The following is a 12,799-nucleotide window of genomic DNA, read 5'->3' as shown; positions in this document are numbered from 1 at the left end:
GTCAACATGGCTTTGTGCAAAATAAATCATGTCTCACAAGCTTGATTGAGTTTTTTGAAGAAGTAACAAAGGATTGATGAGGGCAGAGCAGTAAATGTGATCTGTAGAGGAACCTCAATTATCCGAATGAGATGGGTGGGCACAATTTCGCTCGGATAATTGATTATTCGGTTAATTGATTTCCTCTGGGGCTCAGAGTTAACTGATCAGGGATAGTCAACATGGGCTTTGTGCAAAATAAATCATGTCTCACAAGCTTGATTGAGTTTTTTGAAGAAGTAACAAAGGATTGATGAGGGCAGAGCAGTAGATGTGATCTGTAGAGGAACCTCAATTATCCGAATGAGATGGGTGGGCACAATTTCGCTCGGATAATTGATTATTCGGTTAATTGATTTCCTCTGGGGCAGAGAGTTTTCTGTGAAGTCTGCTCCCCATTCAGGAGACTAAGCAGTAGCACACTGCATGCGAGCCCCTGTCTGTCCACTGTCCACCCCCAACCCTATCTGCCCCCATCACCATCCGCCAATTTTCCTCCAATTTTGAACTTTAACTTTTAGATCCGGTTCATCCTTTTCCATCACTATTCTAAAACGAGTAGAATTAGGGTTACTGGCCCCAAAGCACTCCCCTACTGACTCCTCAGTTAGTAGCCATGCCTTATTTCCCAAGAGTAGGACTTGTTTTGCACCTTCTCTAGTAGGTACATCTACATACTGAATCAGAAAATGTTCTTGTACACACTTAACAAATTCTTCTCCATCTAAACCCTTAACACTATGGCAGTTCCAGTCAATGTTTTGAAAGTTAAAATCATAATCATCCCATTATTCTTGCAGATATTTGAGATCTCCTAACAAATTTGTTTCTCAATTTCCCGCTGACTATTGGGGTGTCTATAGTATAATCCCAATAAGGAGATCATCTCTTTCTTATTTCTCAGTTCCACCCAAATAACATCCCTGGATGTATTCCCAGTAATATACTCCCTAACTGCCTCTGTAATGTTATCCCTAATCAAAAACTTCACTCTCACCCTCTCCTGTTCCCCCCTTTCTATCCTTCCTATACCATCTGAACCCTGGAACATTCAGCTGCCAGTCCCGTCCATCCCTGAGCCACATCTCTGTAATTGCTATGATATCCCAGTCCTGTGTTCCTAAACATGGCCTGAGTTCATCTGCCTTTCCTGTTAGTCCTCTTGCCTTGAAATAAATGCAGTTGAATTTATCATTCCTACCTCGTTCTCTACTTTGTTCCTGTCTGCTCAAACTATTTGACTTACTCTTTTACCCAATAGTACCAGTGTCAGACTTATCATCATCCTCACTATCTCCTTTGGTCCCACCCCCTCCTTTACTAGCAGCTCTAACAAATCTCCCAGCCAGTATATCAGTCCCCTTCCAATTCAAGTATAATCCATCCTTCTTGTATAATTACTTCTACCCAGAAGGCATTCCAATGATCCAAAAATGTGAAACCTTCTCCCATGCACCAGCTCCTCAGCCATACATTCATCTGCTGTACCCTCCTATTCTTACCCTCACCAGCTCGTGGCATTGGGAGTAATCCAGATATCACTACCCTTGAGGACCCACTTTTTAAATTCTTGCCTCATTTCCTATATTCTTCCCTGAGAATTCAATCCTTTTCTCTTCCTATGTCATTCGTTCCAATGTGTACAATGACCTCCTGCTGGTCCCTCTCCTCTTTCAGAGTATTCTGCACCCTCTTTGAGATAGTTAATTGGTTAGCAAGCAGCCAGTCAGTAAGCAGTAGGTTGGACACTCAACGATACAGGTATATAAGCATTTTACTCAGACTTTGTACATTAGTCTGAGATGCCCTACTGATATACATGTTTACATGCAATAAATTTTAGTACATCTATATCAATAAGAAGCCAATTCTCTGTGGTACATATTAAGTGGGTGACCATCTAGAAAACCACACTACATCATCATGCGTATCTATAGTAGGAGCAGCCTTCAACAAAGCCCTCACAGACTTGAAATCCCAGTGGACTTTGATCAATTGTATCTCACCATTCAGAGCAAGAATGTGAGCAGTCTACCTCCACCTCTTCTGAGGCTACGAGGATGCCCCCAGAAGCCTGGAGAACCCATCAATGTGCTGTAAAATCTGAAAGTGAGTTGAACATTGCTCTGTTCAATTAATATAAACTATTAATTAACCTCTCTCGCTCAAGGAGGTTACATGCTTGCAGCCTAATGCACTCCTGTTAAATTTTGAAGTTCGTGACTTGGGACCAACTCTCCCAATATGCTTACTTTGATGACTTTCACTTTGTCGTCCTTCCCCACACAAAGTTTAAAAACTTGCATACCCTCCAGATTCAAATTCACCTCAGAATGTTGACTAATTTAACTTCCGATAGGCCACTCTATCTCTCGTACTACGCAAGTGGGATCACTCTAGTCTAAATGTTGATCCCACATCTGTCTTTGTGCTATTGTTTATGGCAAAGAAGAGATTGATGATACCTGCACAGAGATAGAAACTTTGAACATTCACTCTTACCCTTTGTGATGGCAGAATAATTTCATGTGTCATTGGAATTTGCGCAAAAAATAGATGTTAATCCATTTAGTAGCAGGTTGTTGATATTATTTGCACCAAAGAGCTGATTTTTTGCTGTCAATCTGCTAATTGTAACAATTGTCCAACAATTACTCTGATTAAAAACACATATTGGGTTGGAAAAATTGTACAATATCTTCCCAAGAACAAACCGTACATTCATCTGAATTCCCTGGATAATTTCTATCCTTAGCACAGCTAAAAAATCCTGACTTAATTAAAGAATGATTAACTACTTTCTTGTTAGAGATAAGTTAAACAAAAATGACCTTTCTAGGAAGATTTTTTTTATCCACATTGACCTGGTGTTACAAAACATGTCAATAGGACGTTGATGAAACATTTTGGACCCAGACTGCCAAAAGTAGATGGAACAGGGTGTTACTAGATAAGAATCTAGTTGGCGCCTCTATTCCCTGCTTTATAATAAAGTCTGTTAAGCAAGTAACTATTATTGAGAGGACATTATAGTGTTGATTTACTTATGTCTTTGTAAAGATGATGTACACAGTAAAGAAAATGATTCAATTTTATAAAACCCAAAATAGACTATATATTACGATTCATTTGTTGCTGTAGAGGAATATCAGCTGACCCTTAGCTGGTTGTGTTTCTGCCTCATGTTGAAATGAAGATTCTGCCTGAGGCCAACTACAGTAGAATTTCAACCACAGAAACTGAAGGGGCAGCTCACTGAAGAAAAACATTGCTTGTAGTCCAGAGGGAAGGCACACGGGAATGGAACAAATTGTGTAGCTCTTTCAAAAAGCCAATGCAGGCCCTATGGGTCAAATGGCCTCATTCTGTTTCGTTAGATTCTATGACTTAAAAGTCAAATGCAATTTGACTTAGAAGGGCCATTAAATTGAGTAGTGCGTTATGTAACACACAAGGTAAAAGTGCATGATTTATTCAGGTGGAGATGTAAATTTAGCCCTGAAAATTGTTACTTCTGTAAGTATGGCTAAGTAAGTTGGCCCAAATCTGCTGTTCAACAGCACTGACATGAACTAAAACTTCCTTCTTAAGATTAGATTACATTAGATTAGATTACATTACAGTGTGGAAACAGGCCCTTCGGCCCAACAAGTCCACACCGACCCGCCGAAGCGCAACCCACCCATACCCCCATCCCTACATTTACATTTACCCCTTACCTAACACTACAGGCAATTTAGTATGGCCAATTCACCTAACCTGCACATCTTTGGACTGTGGGAGGAAACCAGAGCACCCGGAGGAAACCCACGCAGACACGGGGAGAACGTGCAAACTCCACACAGTCAGTCGCCTGAGGCGGGAATTGAACCCGGGTTAAGAAGGGCTACTTTTCCTACTTTGGTTGCTTGAGATCAAATGACAGGATGAAAGGCTTATAACTGAGCATATGTCCCTGACCTAGATCTGAGAAGCTTGCAAGAAAAGGTCACTGAGACCTCAAAAGACCCTGCTAGTCCATCATTAAATCATAAAACTTTACAATACAGAAGAAGGCTATTGTGTCTGCATCAACTCCCGAAAGCTAGTCCTATTCTCCGTACCCCTATATCTGTAGCCCTCTAAATTGATCACTTTCAAATATACATCCAGCACTCGTTGAAAACTCCTATGTAATCCACCTCTCTGAAGCAGTGTATTCCAAATCCTAACAATTCTCTGTAAAGAAGTTTCTCCTCATCTTACTTGTACTCTCTTGCTGACAATCTTAAAACTGAGGCCCCTAATTACTGACATTCCAGCTAATAGAATTTGTATATCCTGCTTCACACTTTGGAAAATTGTTCATAGTTTTGAACACCTCAATAAGATACCTCTTAATCTTCTCCGTTCCAAAGAGTATGAGCTCAATTTTTCTAAAATCCCACATTCCTGGTATCATTTGAATAAATCTCTTTTGCACTCTCTCCAGGGCTTTAATGTCCTTCCTCAAATAATGTACCCAGAACTAAACACAATACTTCAAATGTGGTCTGACCAATGACTTCCTTGGTTTCATACTATATGACTCTACTTATAAACCCAAGGATCCTATAAACCTTCTTAACAACGGTTTCAGGTTGCCTGGTCACGTTCAGAGAATTATGCACTTGAACCCCAAGGTCCCTCTGCTCCTGTATTCCTCTCAAAATTGTACCATTGTGTCTGTAGTGTCTCTCAGTGTTTACTCTAGCAAAATGCATTACCTCACATTTCCCGGCATTGTAATTCATTTGGCAGGTGTTTGCTATTAGGTCAAACTGTCAATGTCTCTCTGAAGTCACTGAGCAACATCCTTACAATTTGCTATCTTCCCTAGTTTAGCATCATCTGCACATTTAGAGACCTTGCCCTCAATACCCAGCTCTAAATTATTTATATAAATCTGAAAAAGCAACAGTCTCAACAATGATCCCTGGGACTATCAATTTCAACTCATTTCCAGCCTGATAAATGCCCATCTATACTTGCTCTCTGTTTCCTATCTTTTAGCCAACACTTAATCCATGCTGCTGAAGACTCATTAATCCCAAACATTTCTACTTTTTCTAACAAACTTGCCTTGTGATGCCATAACAAATGCTTTCTGAAAATCTAAATATATAACATCCACAGCACTACCCTCATCCACTGCCTTTATTATCTCATCAAAGAACTTAAGCTCACTTCACCTTTCAAAGGAGCAGCTCTCCGAAAGCTTGTAATTTCAATTAGACCTGTTGGATATGACCTTGTGTCGTGTGACTTCTGACCTTGTTCATCCCATTCCAACACTGGCACCTCCACAGCTTAATTAGATTTGTCAGACATGACCTGTCCTTAACATGTTGACTGTCTGGTATTAACTTCTTTTTCTATAAGTGAATATTTATCTTATCCCACATTATTTTCCTGGATTATCCTTTATCTCTTTATTCAACAATAGCATCACATTTGCAATCCTCCAGTCCCCTGAGACTAATCCTGTGTACAGGGACACCTGGATGACTTCTGCCAACAGCTCTGCAATTTGCTCCCTTACCTGTCTCACCAATCTGAGCTGCATCCAATCCAGACCTGGCAACCTCTCCAATTGGAGAGATTAGATTACTTACAGTGTGGAAACAGGCCCTTCGGCCCAACATGTCCACACCGACCCGCCGAAGCGCAATCCACCCAGACCCATTCCCCTAGATTTACCCCTTCACCTAACACTATGAGCAATTTAGCATGGCCAATTCACCTAACCTGCACATTTGTTTTGGACTGTGGGAGGAAACTGGAGCACGCGGAGGAAACCCATGCAGACACGGGGAGAATGTGCAAACTCCACACAGTCAGTCGCCTGAAGCGGGAATTGAACCCAAGTCTCTGGCACTGTGAGGCAGCAGTGCTAACCACTGTGCTACTGTGCTGCCAGCCTTTCTATTACCTCTTCTTTATCTATTACTAAACTGCTTAGTTGTTCAACACCTATATTTTCAATGAGGCCATTGTCATCATTTTCTAATTTGGTAAAGACAGAAACAGAATACTCACTTTGTTTCAGTGAATAGCCTTCCCTGCTTGTTCCTTATGGACCTCACTCTATCCTGCATTAATCTTTTACTGTTAGTATGTTTGGAGAACATGTTACTATTTGGTTTAGCGTGGTCTGCCATCCTTTCCTCATGCTTACTTTTAATCTTCCTTATTCCAGCCTTCGCCTCTCTCCTGCATTTGAGATACTCTTGTGAATTTCTAATGCTATTACTTATCCAGCATGCAACATATGCTTCCAGTTTCTTTCTTATTTTCTTATCATTATTCTTATCATTTGTGTTACCACAAATAATTATGTTTAATGCATTCTACAAATCAATATCACAAGAGATTGGTTGCATTTATTCCTCTGAATGGTATTCCACCCATAATTATTTGCAGGACAAATATAGTTGTGTCAAACCAGGTAATCTAGGTCTGTGGTTGTGCAATGGATTAAGCAAATGAATAAGGAAGAGGTCAGAAACAGTCACCAGTAATTCAAAGAGGAAAATTGAAACAATGATGTGCACTGAAATATCACTTTTATAGGGTAGCTCCTCTGATGTATAGTGACCCCAGTTAAAGCTAAATTTTAGTGATATGTTAACATGTAAGGCACTGAATGGACTGAAGGAGAACACAATATTGTCTATTGAGGCTGACCTGACAACTGGCTAAATAAAATTTCATATAGCATAATGATTTAGCCATTTTTTACTAATGTGCCAAAGTGTCAGTTTAACATCAATGTTGTGGACTGTTAGCTTGAACCAATAAAGTGCTTGAAAGCTAAGTCTGAATTATTCAAGCTTAATATCACCACGGATGGATTCAATGTCATTACTTAACTAAAGATAGTGGTGTCACGTATTTGCTCAGATCAGTAAAGGTAACTGAGCATAATGTTCTGAAACTAACAAAAATTGGCAATGATGCTATTTGTTGAGTTCTCATGTTGACATAGTATTCTATAATTGGCAAAAGCAGCAAAAATTGAGCTGAAAGTCCATAGAGTAATGAGAGAAAAAAAAGCTGTTTAAATAGCGAGTGCGAGGGGATAAATTGGCAAGCTTGTCCAATGATCTACAATTAAAAGCCACATACCAGTGTATAATTTCCTCCAGTATGCTTATAATCCATTTGAAACTTGTTTATAACATCTGTTGCACTTATTAAAAGAACAAGCATTAGATGATTTAATTAAGTACCATTTTATTTTCCAGAATCTGTCAGACAGGAATCATTGCAGTTTTTAACTTATTAGACGCAAAGTCTAGGTCTAAAACAGATCAGAATCGAAATACCCCATACCTTATAACTACTGATTTACCATGGCCAATGGTGCTGATTAGCAACAATCAGAGTTGAAAGAACATACTCCAATGAATTGGTCAAAATACAGTGTATCTGGATATTACTGGAGGACCAAGGACGCTGAATGAATGGATAAACTGTCAAGAGCACCAAACACACAAGAACAGAAAATACAAGCTAAAAAGAAAAAAGTGAACCATTTTCCTGTTATGAAGGGCTTATGCCCGAAACCTCGATTCTCCTGCTCCTTGAATGCTGCCTGACCTGCTGCGCTTTTCCAGCAAGACATTTTTCATCTCTGATCTCCAGCATCTGCAGTCCTCACTTTCTCCCATTTTCCTGTTATCTCAATCACATCTAAACATGTACATTTAACCTCTCAAGTCAAGTTGAGCTGGTACAGTTTAGGACTGCTCAGATTTTCTATTCTACATGATGCAAGTTTCTTCAGATTGTTACAAGGATACTGATTAGGCTAGAAATTACATCAACAGAAAATAGTAGACATTAAGGGGTATTGAATGGTGTGTAGGAAGACTCTAAACAAAAGGTTTAAATGATTGGAAAGCAACTACCCTGAAGGACCTAAAGTAAAAGGAGCCAAAGGGACACATAACCAAGAAATAATTTGGCTGAAGATTTTACCTTCAGATCAAGGCTGTAGTCCATTTTCTCTTTGCTTATTGTTCTCAAGGATAGGTACTTGCCTGCCAATCAACAGGATACTCTTTCCCTTATTGCTTATGAAAATTCAGTCATACCAGGAAAGGCAAGCCAAAGTCAAAATGTAACCAATAATAATTCATTTGGTTTGTGCTTCAAGGGTATATTTTTTCATTTTATGATAAGCTTTGCAGCACCACTTTAAAAACTACTGCAGTTCAGCAATTAATAGACAAATCATAAGATGTAAACCCTGTCCATTTATTTGAGTGCCCATGCCCAGCAAAATCTCGACAGCCTGTACAGTAATATTTCCACTTGGTGAATATACTGGAAGCACTAATTTACAGAAATGGACATTTGTAAACATTGCACAGAATGTTTACTGAAATATTCATATTTCTAGACTTGGGGACAATTGTAGTGGAAATGACGAATTAATGATTAATTAGAAATGCAGTGGATTAAAAACTCCACAAGGCTGGCTGCTAGATTATAACTCACAGAATAAATTCCCAAATTATAATCGAAGAGGTAATAATGGCTATCATGTTGCTGATCTAACTGTGCAAAACAACATTTTGTGGATAAAGTGATTTTAACTCTTGTTATGAATTGACGAGTTTTCATGACCATATTCAGCTGGAAATCAAAAGACAGCATACAGATGGTAGGTCCTAAAAATTGACAAGACTGTATTTTTAAAACAAGACTATTATTTCCATGATTTACTGCACTGTCTGCACAGTATAAATCTGTTTGCAAGCGTTTGTTCTAAATCCGTTTTTTAATTCTGTGGTGTTCAACATGTTTGCATAATTAACAATGAAGATGCTTCTAACAGGGGGGGCGAATTTTTCTCTAAACCACACAAACCACAGCAGAGAAAAGCAGTAGCTTAATTGCGGGGGATAAAAGTAGGAAAATAAATACTTCCTTTTTGCATTGGTGTTTATGCAGCTGTTGTTAAAAGCTAAAAAAAAGATAATTAAATTGAATGTCCAGGGAAAATCCTTCAAAGCAGAAGCTGGTATTCTCAGGACATGGAGTTTCAGCTGAAACTTTGGGTGTGGTAGAAGACATTGATGTCATAGGTCACATTCCTGTATTTCATTAGGCAAATCTCCTGCACACTTCGGCGATTACTGACTAAGGATATTAACGTAAAATTAAATGAGGGGAAAGTGCCTTTGCATTATTGTGTAAGTGATGGCTGAGATTCCAGAGGCGGTGACAAAGAAATTGAGCTGACCCACTGCTGACATTTATTTCTAAGAATTTCTAAGTGTAGAGTAACTAGAATCTGATGTCAGTTCATATTCACTTCTGTGCAGCAAAACTTAATGAGTGTTATGAGTTGTCCATGTGTTTATCAGTTTTGGGGCTGGCTCAGTGCACTGGGTAAGGAAGTAGAGAAAATAAAAGCTTGTATTGGAAAGAAGAAGGTTAGCTTTTTTGACTGCTGGTTGAAGAGCAAATTAAGATGCACAGATTTTCATCCGACTTACAAGCTACATATGTTTATATGTGCAGAGTCATGCTGGTATGTTTATGTTCTTACTAACAACCACTTATTGACGATGGGCTGAATTTTCCCAAAGTTTGACTAGGTGTCAGTTCACCCCTTGTGAACTCCAATTGGTTTTCTTGTGCGATTTGAAGGTGCTCACCTCATTAACTATGCACCAGGTCTCCACTCCATGTCTTCACTCTCGCACTACCTTTCAGAAGATGATGTGGTTGCCGAGGCTGTGACCTTCTGGCGTCCATGCTGCTGGCGTCATACTTAATGCTCAGCTGTCAAACCCGATCAAATCCTGCCAGCCTGGAGCATTCCTTCATAGTTTCAGTGCGTGAAGACCAGGAGATGGCTAGTACAAGAAAGTTGGCACTCCAGCCTGCTCACGGGAACCAGGTTGAGTGGTGAATTGGATGGCTGTCCTCTTTCCTCTGGGTTACTGCAGGAGACCAGAGCACCAGACCCTACTAGCCTGGCCCAAAGTTGCCACCAAATCAAGATGGCAGTGTCAGAGTAGCAGTGCAGTGTATGCGCTCACTTGCCTCCGTCTGCTATCTTTGTTCTTCTTTACCTTTTGCGTTTTATTTCTCTCTTCTTTTTAAGGCCTTCTAAGGCAGCAGCAGGAGAGAGCGAGCCATCTATTCAAGATGGTGACACCCGCACCGGTAGGCCACATTCCTTTTCTTTCTTTTCCCTCCTCCTCAGATTTTTTTCGACTTACCTTCTGTAGTTCTGGAGACCGAGGCAGCAGCAACGATGACATCGTGGGGATCATGGCAGCGGCTGTGGGCCTCTAGTATCGTCGTTTGGCGGCCCAGGTTATGGAGTCTCTCTGGGTCTGAGCCCAATGTAGTTTGAGGGAGCTCGAAGTGTCGGTGAAGGACGTCCCCCAGCATCTGCTGCATTGAAAGCAGGAAGCCTTAGGTTTCCCAGAGAGTGGACCAAACCAGAGGAGACTGAGCCCTTGCAGGGACTGCACCTCAGAAAGACATGTGAACTTTTACCTTTGTTTTTCCACCTAATTCTAAGAAAGGACTGTAATGTTAACTTTTTATTTTCTTTCTTTATTTTTCTGTTTGTACTAAGATCAATGGCAGTGCTTTAATTTTAAGGTTTGACTCTGTACGCTGCTACTTGTACCTAAGTTTGTACAGGTCGTTCTGCTACAATGTGACAGTTATGTTCCTCTGCAACCTCGCGCTGTAGAAGATCATGATGTGGAAACTGTTATAGAAAATCGTTCTGTGGAATACCACTATAGAAAATCACTTTGTAGAAGATCGCTAATAGAAAATCACTATACCCATTCTGTGGAAAGTTCCCATTATCTAGATAACATCCACAGTTTGTCAATGATGTTAAAACCAATTTGTGTTGATGAAACATACATTGTACCAAAACAACTTGTATAACTAGGTACCTTCATACCTAGGATGGTGTCTTGCTTGGCGACATTGTCCACTTTTCACTGTAAGTTTGCATCCCCGTACTTGAGTGTACCTGACAATAAAGCTTAAATTGAAATCATATCAGAGTCATGTTCACTGTTCAGATGAATGTCCAACAATGCCTGAAGAAGGTTAATAACATTCTGTGATCCATAAAGACCACCAACTTCTCCCTGTTACTCCATGCTCACTGTAACTCTGCTATTTCACACTTTAATTTGTTCATGGGATGTGGGCACCTCTGGCTGCATCAGCATTTGTCTTTGATAAGCTGCCTGTGTGATTCTTTGTTGACCTGCTGTAGTCCATATAGCGTAGATTGACCCACAGAGCTGTTAGGGAGGGAATTCCAGGATTTTGATACAATGACAGTGAGGGAATGGTAATATATTTCCAAGTCAAGATGGCAAATGACTTGGAAGGGAACGTGTAGGTGCTGGTGTTCCCATCCATCTGCTGTCCTTGTCCTTCTGGATGGTAGTGGCCAAGGGTTTGGAAGATGCAATGTATCTTGTAGATGGAACACATGCTTCTAGTCACCACTGGAATGAATGGCTGTTTGTGGATGTGGTGCCAGTCAAATGGGCTGCTTTGTCCTTAATTGTATTGAACTTCTTGAGTTGGAGTGTTGTTGTGGTGAAGTGCGTGCTTTGCCAATACCAACCTCCATGAACAGAGGGTATGGATGGTCACTGCCAATGGATTGTGCCTGAGAATGTTGGTGGTCAAGATGGAGGCCTGCAGAAAATGCCAGTGAGCTGCAGCACCGGTTAATCGCTCCAACATTCACATTGTGAACTCGCGCTGTCTCGTTTTCAACCATGGAAAATAGCAAACTGCATATAACTAAAGTGAAATTAGATAATAATGAGATGTTAAAGTGTGAAAATAAACCCCTCACTAATCACTAGTAAGATTCTTAAGTAACTATTGGAACTTTATGCACAAGATCAGACTTTTTCTCTTGAGATGGAACATTTAATTTTTTCTATCTGCACCATATTTTGCCAATTGTCTCTCAATTAGCCACATGATTTAAGGCCAAGGAACATTCTGCCTTATGCATGTGATAAATACAGCTCTCATTAGCATATGCAAAACATTTTATTCTTTCTGCAGATTCGTAAAGTGGGTATTTTCACTGATCAGATTGGAAATTGGATGTTTTCACTGATCCGATTTGTAAAGTGGTTGTTTCACTAATCAATTTTGTAAAGTGGGTATTTTCATTGATTGGATTTGTTAAGAGGGTGTTTACATTGATTAGATTTATAAAGTGGGTGTTTACATTGATTAGATTTGTAAAGAGGGTGTTTACATTGATCAGATTTATAAAGTGGGTGTTTACATTGATTAGATTTGTAAAGAGGGTGTTTACATTGATCAGATTTATAAAGTGGGTGTTTACATTGATTAGATTTGTAAAGTGGGTGTTTACATTGATTAGATTTGTAAAGTGGGTGTTTACATTGATTAGATTTGTAAAGTGGGTGTTTACATTGATTAGATTTGTAAAGTGGGTGTTTACATTGATTAGATTTGTAAAGTGGGTGTTTACATTGATTAGATTTGTAAAGTGGGTGTTTACATTGATTAGATTTGTAAAGTGGGTGTTTACATTGATTAGATTTGTAAAGTGGGTGTTTACATTGATTAGATTTGTAAAGTGGGTGTTTACATTGATTAGATTTGTAAAGTGGGTGTTTACATTGATTAGATTTGTAAAGTGGGTGTTTACATTGATTAGATTTGTAAAGTGGGTGTTTACATTGAT

General features: G+C 39.6%; 1 long non-coding RNA gene across 1 annotated transcript in view; it reads left to right on the top strand.

The window, feature by feature from the left end:
• The first annotated feature begins 1,849 nt into the window (after positions 1–1,849).
• The window catches only part of LOC122557928, a 124,212-nt gene continuing 113,262 nt past the window's right edge, over positions 1,850–12,799 (top strand). Inside the window, exon 1 of the long non-coding RNA XR_006313980.1 lies at positions 1,850–2,148. This is a non-coding gene — a long non-coding RNA (uncharacterized LOC122557928). The remainder of the gene's footprint in view (positions 2,149–12,799) is intronic.

The sequence above is a fragment of the Chiloscyllium plagiosum genome, chromosome 16 (genome assembly GCF_004010195.1).
Source record: "Chiloscyllium plagiosum isolate BGI_BamShark_2017 chromosome 16, ASM401019v2, whole genome shotgun sequence".
Taxonomy (NCBI): domain Eukaryota; kingdom Metazoa; phylum Chordata; class Chondrichthyes; order Orectolobiformes; family Hemiscylliidae; genus Chiloscyllium; species Chiloscyllium plagiosum.
Note: the sequence above shows the minus strand (reverse complement) of the source record. Positions and strands in the feature narration are given on the sequence as shown.